The 9,920-nt window shown below is 41.7% G+C and overlaps 1 non-coding gene across 1 annotated transcript; it reads left to right on the forward strand.

Annotated features, from left to right (window-relative positions):
* Positions 1-1,407: 1,407 nt before the first annotated feature.
* Positions 1,408-1,541, forward strand: LOC129066806 (small nucleolar RNA SNORA36 family). The gene has a single exon (XR_008528740.1). It is a non-coding gene; the product is annotated as a small nucleolar RNA SNORA36 family (small nucleolar RNA).
* The last annotated feature ends 8,379 nt before the right edge of the window (positions 1,542-9,920 follow it).

Genomic DNA, 9,920 nt, shown 5'->3' on the forward strand with positions numbered 1-9,920 from the left:
ATCACAGAATAATTTTAGTAATGGTTCACATTGTATCGAGCTGTTAATGAGGAACCAACCACAGTTCTAGCTGTGAAGGTGTCAGCCTGAAAGAGTGCTAAAATCCAACACCTTTGGGTCACGGCTGCTCCAGAATGTCTACACAGGCAGGGCCTAGACACAGCCATCTGAAAGGGGCTGGGTGAAAAAGGTGAAGGGATGAAGTAAAAAAAGAAAAAAACAAATTGACAGGCATGGACAAGAGCATGATGATTACCAGAGGGAATGAGGGGGCTAAATAGCGATGGAAGGAGACGTGACTTGAGTGGTGAACGCACAATACAGTGTACAGACAATGGATTATAGAATTGTACACCTGAAACCTATATAATTTTATTAGCCAATGTCACCCTAATAAATCCAATAAAAATTTTAGAAAAAGAAAAAATATAAATGAACAAGAGCATTGTGACACAGTTCTGAATTAATGAATTAGGTGACTTAGGATAGTTTCCAGCATTGTGGCCCTGTAAGATCCCAGGAACATGGTGCTAATTGGTTTGAAGGCAAACATTTCTATCAAGGAATGGAGAAACCTTCCCCCAAATTCTGAAGATTCAAGATGATCACTAGGTTGGTTGGACTGAGGATGAGTGTGAAGTTGGAATACGAAAGTAGAATATAAAGATACATGGCACCCGTGAGGAAGCTTTGAGAGTTATGGTTGGGTATGTTAAACAGAAAGCTTTGGACTCAGAAGATACCCTTTGTCAAGTCTATATTCCTACTCCACTAGGAATTTTCTTTTAAGATTTTATTTAATCATTTTTAGGGAGAGGGGAAGGAAAGGAGAAAGAGAGAGAGTGAAATGGCAATGTGTGGTTGCCTCTCTTACACCCCTTACTGGGGACCTGGTCCATAACCCAGGCATATGCCCTGACTGGGAATCGAACCAGCAACCCTTTGGTTCACAGGCTGCCACTCAATCCACTGAGCCTCACCAGCCAGGGCTCCACTGGGAACGTATGTAAGTGCAATGAGATGCCATTGGAGAGTTTTGAGCAGAATATCATATGATCTGATAAAAGTTTTAAAAATATTTTCCTGGGACATAGACCAAACTATGGGGGCAAGAATGAAACAGGGAAATGTAGACTCTGTGGCAGAAGTCCAGACAAAAAAAGAGGTGATGATGCGTAGAGTGGGATAGCAGAATGGCAAAAGATATGGCGAGGAGGATCTATCTTGTAAAGAGAGCCAACCAGACTTTCTATTGGACTGAACTCCAGTTACACCAATTTATTCAACACTCAGGTTTTGGTGCTTGTGCCAGAGTCTACAGCGATCAGTAAGATTTGGTGGAATCTCTCGATGAGCTCTCAATTAGCATTAAAGAGTCAGTTTGGCAAAACATTAAAATAAAAATCTGTCCAAAGCATTGAGTTCGATTCGGGGCGGCTTCCCTGTTCTGTTAATTAAACTTTGGGACATTGGAACACAAGCTAGGGGAGACGATCGGACAGAAAGCAAGGCTCTATTCGCTTACCTCCCAGTCCACAAAAAAAGGAAAAAATCTAAAACATAACGACTTTGTCTTAATAATTTTTAAAACACAAAAATAAACAATTTCCCGTGAAAATATAACTTAAACATGACAACAGAAGACATAGTAAATATAAGTAGAATTAGTGTCCATCACTATGTGAGCGCATCAAACAACTATGGGACATTTACACAATGGAATACTACTCAGCCATAAAAAAGAAAGAAATCTTACCATTTGCAACACCATGGATAGACCTGGAGAACATTATGCTATATGAAATAAGCCAGTCAGAGAAAGACAACCACTATATGATTATACTTATATGTGGAATCTAATGAACAAACTGAACACGCAGAATGGAGACAGACTCATAGATGGAGAGCAGATGACAGCTAAGCGGGTGGAGGGGTTGAGCAGAAAGGAGAAAGGACTCACGGACAAGGACAACACCGTGGTGACTGTGGGCAAGGGGGCTATAAAGGAGGTAAATGGCAATGGAAAAAATACAATAAGGAATAATCTTTAAAAAAGAAGACATAGTAAATGTAAATACAATAATAGCATTTTCAAAATTAAATCAATATTTATACACGAGAACCAGACAAGCACTAAGACTGTTTTAAAGGTCAATTTTCCCCAGTTTTAGGGAATAAGTAATCTTAATGTCAAACAAACTACTGCAGAGAACAGAAAAAGGCAGCGAGCCCTCCCGTTCATTCTATGAGACAAGAACAACCTTATCTGAAAAACAGATGAAAAATTACAGTGAAGAAAAGAATCAGCCAACTCACTGAGCATCGATATAAAAACTTTTTCAAAAATTGTCAGACAAACTTCAATAATGTCAACCCTTTACCTCATACCATATAAAAGTATTAATTCAAAATGGGTCCTAGACATACATATAAAACTTAAAATTACCTATAAATCTTCTAGAAGAAAATAAGAGAATCTTTACAACCTTGCGGTAGGTAAGGTTTTTAATAGAACATATAATGCACAAGTCACAAAAGAAAAAATGATAAATTGGATTTCAAAATTAAACAATTTTGCTTTTCAAAAGACAGCATTTTAAAAAATGAAAAACCAAGTCAAAGACTCAGGGAAAATATACCAAAAACAGAAAAAGGACTTGTAGCCAGAATATGCATAAAGAATACCACAACTCAGTAATAAGAAAACAACCCAATCTTAAAAATAGGCCAAAACTTTGAAATATACTTTATAAAAATGATGTACAAATAGCTGAAAAGCATGTGAAAACATGGATAACATTAGTCATCAGAGAAACGTAAACTAAAACCACAAGCTATCACAACACATAGATCAGAATGGCTCAAATTTCAAAGATATTCGTACCAAGTAAAGGTATGTGAAACAGCTTAAACTCTCATAAATCGTTGATAGGAATGTGAAGTAGTATATCCACTTTAGAAAACAGCTTGGTAGTTATTTTTTTGAATTACACATTTACCTATCATATGATAGACATTCTATTCCTAGGTGTTCACTCATGAAAAATGAAAACATATGTTTACACACAGATTTGTACATAAATATTCATAACAGCTTATTTTTAATAGCCAAACACTGCAAACAACCCAGATGTCCATCAGCAAGTAAATGGACAAACTAATTGTGATATATCTTTAACTGAAATACTACTCAGCCACAAAAAGAAATGAAACATGGGTTTGACTCTAAAAACCTATTGCTGTATTTCATCATATCAATAATTAAAGGGAAGAAGAGGATTATGATCATCAGTTAATGCAGAAAAAGGACCTTATAAAATTCAATATTCAGTCAGACATTAAAAATAAAGCAAACTAGAAGAAAGAAAGACACCGCCTTAATCTGATAACTAGTATCTTCAAACAAAAACCTACAGCAAACAGAATATTTAATGATGAAAAGTCAGAAGTGCTTCCTTTCAAGTCAGAAAAAAGCCAAGGCTGCCCAACCACCACTTCTATTCAACACCGAACTATTGGGAAGACAACTCAATAAGAAATAAAATGCATAACATTGGAAAGGAGAAATAATAACTGTTATTATTCAAAGGCAATGACATCGTAAACATAGAAAATCCAAGTTGTTCTATGGAAAAACTGTTAGAACAAATTTTTAAAATTCAGAAACTTGCTGGATAGAAAATCAGTGTCTTTCACAGCCATGTTCCAATTTATCAATAAACAAGCAATTAGAAAATCTGTAAAGGAAAACGTTGGTTTGCAGACTCAGGAGCTTCCTGGGTGAAATCTAAAACTGACCCTTGAACTCTGGCTGGTATGGCTCAGTTGGCTGGAGCATCATCCCATAACTGAGAGGTTGTGGGTTCATTTCTGGGTCAGGGCACATACCTGGGTTGCAGGTTTGGCCAGTCTGGGAGCGTGCAACCTCTAGTCCAGGCATATGAGGGGGGCAACCAATCAATGCTTCTCTCTCTCTCCCTTCTTCTCTCCCTTCCCCTCTCTCTAAAAACAATGAAAAAAAAGTCCCTAGGTAAGGATAAAAAAGTATATATGTAATAAATCTGACCCTTGTACAGAGAGGGCAAGGAAAGACTGAAGAAAGAGACAGACCACTCCAGGTGGGTGGGGGGCTGTTTTGAGTAAGTAAGGGAACTCATATACTCAAGGCAGTTGCAAGATAAGTAGAGCTCCTCACCCTGCTGCCATAATCTTAAAAGCCTATGTAGAGGCCTTAATGGAGTCCTGTCATATGCACAGTCCAGGCCATCTCAATAACACTCTACTCTCTCAAGGCTACATCCTTGAAACAGTCCCCAGGGTGGGAAGGGTGGGTAAACTGTACCTTCCAAGGACAAGGGCCGGGGTGAGGAGCCTCTGATTGCCCATCCAGCTCATGAGTCAACCAAAGCTCATGTCCTCTCAATGACTTTCTTCAACAAAAGTATGCTGTTACCCACAGAAAAGAAAAATGAGAATGAGAGTACAGTCAGAAAATATGTTGAAAAATATTCTGGATTGTGCATGAAAGTCAGATTTTTTTTCCCCAAGGGCAACATCTTGGGGCTCGGAAGAGTCTGATGCAGGGGGAGCCACAAAGAGATTGTCTGTGGAAGCTCACTCCAGCTTCAGTGGGTTCAGAAAAGCAAGGAAGGCTGCAAGCCCTTTCTGAACTGTGACTACACTTCTCAAACATCCTAAGGTAGCTACTGCCGAAAAAAAAAATAACCACCTGAAATCAACAGCATAAAATTCCCATTGACAATAAGTCAAATTCTGCCTTTCAATGGAAAAAGGAATTTATACAAATATGACACCTGATTACAATTTGTAAAATAAAGAGTTGAAAAATCTAGTGAATGTTGAGTTTATTAGAAGCCCACAGTGGGTTATAGTTATTGGGATAGCTACTTGAAAAAATTATAAAGTGAAGAAAGAAAGATAAAAGAAAATATTGCAAAAAACTACACGCCAACAAATTGGACAATCTGGACAAAATGGAATCTACTGAACAAAATAAACGAACAAGCAAAATGCAGAGGGACTCCTGGAGGCAGAGAAGAGCCTGAGAGCTGTTTGAGGGGAGGGTGCCAGGCCCTGGGGTGGGGGAGGGGGCGGGAAGGTGAAGGGATTATGCAAAACAAACAAAATACCTCCTAGACACAGACACAGCATAGTGGCTACCAGAGGGAAAGGGCGCGGGGGGGGGGGGGGGGGGGGGGTAGAAGAGGCTACAGGGGGCACCTGGCGATGGAAGGAGACCTGACCCGGGTGGTGAACACACAATACAGTGCGCAGATATTGTATTAGAGAATCGTACACCTGAAACCTACTTTTATTAACCAATGTCACTCCAATAAATTCAATTAAAAAATAATAATAAAAATAAATTTAACAATAAAACATGTCGGTGCTACAGTCAAGAGTCAGCCTACCAAGTAAGGCAGCCGCTGGATATCTGTTCAGAAAGATATAAAATTTCATTCACTAGGAGGCTCAACTCAGGCTTCTTAGGCTTATCACTAAAGTGCTCATATTAAAAAGTACTGAGAGAACAATAAATTAGGATACTTAGTATGCAGGGTCCGGCACAAATAACACCCCTTTTTTATTACAAAATCTTTTGTTACAAAATCATAAGCCTGTAATTTTCTAACATAACAATATCACACTCAGGCACACCATACGACAATTTAGGTGAAATGTTCAAATTAAAACTATATATTATTTCACTCAGATTATTACCCTACCAACCACACTCAAGCAGGCATTATTTCTACCAGACCCTCTATATATGGCCTGTCCGGAAAGTATCCAGCTATACACTATGAAAATAGAGATATTTATTGAAGAAGATACAAGACATATTGCACAAAGGACAATGACGCCTCAGTCCTCTTCCAAGTAGGGCCTCACAAAGTTCTCCCAATCGCCATCAGCTGCCCCATTGTATTTTCCTGAATCTCATCAACAGTGTGAAATCTCTTCCCTTTCAAAGGCGATTTCAGTTTTGGGAAAGGGCAAAAGTCACAGGTGCCAAATCCGGGCTGGAGGTGTCTGAGTCACCTAGCTGATTTGATGTTTTGCATGAGACGTGATACGTGCATGGGTGTGTTGTCATGATGAAACAGCCTATCACCAGTTGCCTGTGGCTGTGACCTTCTGAATCATGTGAATAGTTTCCGTGGAGGAATGTTCAAGCTTAATGAAAAATCTAACACAGATTTGTTGCTCTACTTGCTCAGTCCTTTTTGAATGCAACAACCACACAGTACACATGCTCATTCAACGGCATGTACCGCCCCCACTGACTAGTACAGTGAAGTCGTCATTGCTCGCACATGTGCATTCCAGTCCACTCTCCTTGGCTGCCAGGTTCCATCAGTGTGGTGCAAACCGTTCTCATTATATTAACAATTGTTGGACTTTTTCCGGACAGACCTCATATAGATTTACAGATCATCTCTAGATCTTTCTTCATTCCCGGGGGAGGTGAAGAGTCATGGAGAGGTTGGGTGTCTGGAGAAACAGCTATTTGTGAAGGTGTTTTCTTCAGGGGCTTGAACCAAATGGCCCTTGGAGGTGATAGGGTATCTTTGGAGCCCTCAAACTGTGCTTACATCCACTTCCAGATCAGACAAGCTTCACCAACCACAGAAGCTGGGACAAAGGCCAGATGCTTCCCACGCATCCTTTGGTCCTCCTGCCTTCTGGCAAGTTCCAGGACCAGATTGGAAAACCTGCACCCAGTTTGGGGGCCAAGTTTGGTGTGCTTCGGGATGATGTATGTGGCTTTGGTTGGAGTCCACATGCTCTGTGCGACTTTGGCCAAGTGTAGCTTTGGGGTTTCTGACTCATTTGAAATAAAATGTATCAAGTCGGGACAGATGGGCTCCCCAACTGCAGTTCGAGGGGTCTCATCTAAATCTTGTGGGACACCAAGACAAACTCTCGACTCAAAAGTCCACAACACATGCAACACAGGTGGGGCGCCTGGGTGGAGGCACTGGACATACAAGTGCGTTTCAGAATTTGCCAAAAATAAAAACAAATTGCTTTTAATTTCTGAAGGCAGAAGGGTTGGATTGATTTTACTGGCTCTCCTCTAAAGAGCAATTTACATGTTGAAACAGTAATGCTGAGGGTGAACTATCCCTTCCTGGTGATTTGAAACCGTTGATTAATTTCAAGTTGATGACCTTGTTCCCCTACAACAATAGAACTTTAATTCATCTCACTCAATCTGCCTCTAACTTGTTTTCAACAATCCCTAAACAACCAGCAAGTGGCTATTTGGTGGATAAAATCCCTATTAATAAGTACAAATTAAATCAAGCATATTAAAAGAATCTGATCCTAATAACAAAATAAATAGAATCTTCTCTGAATATAAACACACATTGTTGGAAAACTCCCAGATACTCTAAGGCAACTCTGCCCAGTAAAAATAAAATAGCTACAAATACGGGCCACTAAGTAACTTTAAAATTGTCTAGGAGCCACGTTAAAACTTAAAAAGCGGTGATATCCATTTTTAAAACATTTTTATTTAACACAATATATCTGAAATCTTATTTAATTTCACACAATCATTTACTTATACAAAAAGATGTTGAGTTTCCTTTTTTTCTCTCTCAGACATAAAGTACAAGCAGCTGAAGAATGGCTTAAATCTCACAAAAATGGCACCATTTTGGAGGCAGGCGATCAGCACCTCGGGGAAAGCCTTCCCCAAGCTCCACCACCGCCTGCCTCAGTTTCCCCATCTGTAAGAGGGAGGTGAGAGCTCTGGCTCTCTCCTACAGCTCACTGGGCTCCATTAGGGAATGTAAGGAGAGTATCTGGGGCTGTGCCTGGCATATCAGAATAATCAACAAATCTCAGCCAGAGGGTGCTGATGGGAAACACTTCGAAGGCGAGGCCTCTTGCCCTGGTACAGGGAAAGTGGCCCACGGACCTTTTCTTCAAAGCCCTTCAGAGTGGTAGACACTGTGAAGTCTGCCCTGGTCCCACTTGTAGGAACAACCGGGGCTTTTCCCAGGCTGCTGAGAGTGCTGGCCGCAAGGGGACTGCCCAGCTAAGGCCACTGGCTCTCCCCAGGTGGCCTGCTGACCGGCAATACAAGGGCTGCCCGGCAGCCCCCCGCCTCCTCAGGGCCCTGGAAGTCCCTCCAGCCCCAGGGCCCCAGGCCCTGTGTAGGCAGGTAGCTGAGGGCATGCACTGTGCGGCCCCAACCTGCAGCCTCCGGTCCCTTCCCCAGGTGTCACCCCCAAAGCACTCAACAAATATCTTGCCTGTGAAAACAAAGCCCAACAGGAACTGCTGGTTGAAAGTAGAGTTAAGACAATGAATAAATAACACTTGCCAAAGTGTTCCTAACAGTTGTTACTAACCAGGTCAAAACAAGCGTCGCCCATGTACTGTGCATCAGGGATTGTCTCTTTGAGCCTTCCCATCGGCAGCTCATTTTTGTCTCCCCCGAGCCACACAAAACAACGGAATGAAAAGAAATGAAAAGAGCTTCAAGCACTGAGACTCTTTCAAAAATGCCTCTTGCTTCTTTAGGTTTGTCCGAGACTCACACGCCACGACCAGAGGCACGCCGGAGTGAGCCCAAACCGCCAGTTCCCTCGCATCTCGGACTTTCAAACTCTCAAATTTGCCCTTTACTTAAAAAAGTCAATGATTTCGCCAAGAAAGTTTGATTAGTTTCTTTTACTTTCTGTAATGAAGTGCCATCCTTTTTACACTTGAAAGGATCTTTGTAATAATGCAACATTGATCTTTTGAATACAGATGAGCTAACCTAGATAATAGGATTTAGAATGTGAAAGACGGGACTCGTGATATTTAAGGCTCCAGTGCCATCAGGAGGAATTGTGGCATAAAACATCTGTGCCCAGAGACATCGACGGATGCCGCGGTGCCAAGCGCAGGGTCGTGTTTCCTCCTGCACACGGTTCTTCTTTTGTTCAACATCTTGAGACAGGAGTCAATATGCTGCATCCCCAGATGGCGATCACTCCGTGCAAAAAGTAGAATAAATAAATGAGAGAGCGAGAGAGATTTAGCTCTGAGAACTGTCTTCTCTCATCTGCAGCGTTAAGCCCCAAAAGTCAAGACCTGGAACTCAGATCTGATCCTAGAAAGCAGTTCGCAGAGGACTTCAGTTAAAAATGGGAAGTCATTGATTCCAACATTGTTCTGCACCAGGCTCAGGTAGAGGCTGGGGGTATAAAAATGCACGGAACACGGGTCGAACCCCTGAAGAACTGACAAGGGAAGGCAGGAGAGTGTAGCTTTGGAAAATGCACTGTATCCCCCAGAAAACAATCCAGGAGGCTGCTACTTTTCCATTCCCCCTCCCTCATCCCTTAGAAAAAGACAGAAAAGAGAGCCTTTTGGGGGGCCCCACCCTCCAAGAGAGGCTAAGCAGGGACACGCTTCTCCATAGCTTCCCACAGGGTGGGTGGGGGAGGGGGCTGGTGCTCGGTCACAGCTTGTATCCTGTCACCTGTGAAGGGAGCAAAGCAAGACTTCATGTTAGAACAGAATAAAGAAGAGCTGTTAGAGGAGACTCAGTCCGGTGACAAGTACCAGAAGATCTATGCTATTATTCTCTATACTTGCAGTATGTTTGGAATTTGCCATAATTTTAAAAAAAAATTAAGTCCAAATAGAGTGTGGGGAGCTACAACTATGTCACAAACAAAACCAAGTGCAAAGTCTGCGGCACTAACTGTAAACTAGATCAGCCAAAGCAGAGCCTGGGACTTGGGCATGTTACGAGCTCTCAGGGCACCCCAGGTGCTATGAGAAGCACTTCGCAGGCACTGTCTCATGTAATACTCATCGGGGCAAAAACAGTTTACCCAAGAGTTCACCATTATTAGATGGTGGAACTGAAATTGGAACTCAAATTT

The sequence above is a fragment of the Pteronotus mesoamericanus genome, unplaced genomic scaffold (assembly GCF_021234165.1).
Source record: "Pteronotus mesoamericanus isolate MK-2021 breed Mesoamerican mustached bat unplaced genomic scaffold, CSHL_Meso_final contig_2, whole genome shotgun sequence".
Taxonomy (NCBI): domain Eukaryota; kingdom Metazoa; phylum Chordata; class Mammalia; order Chiroptera; family Mormoopidae; genus Pteronotus; species Pteronotus mesoamericanus.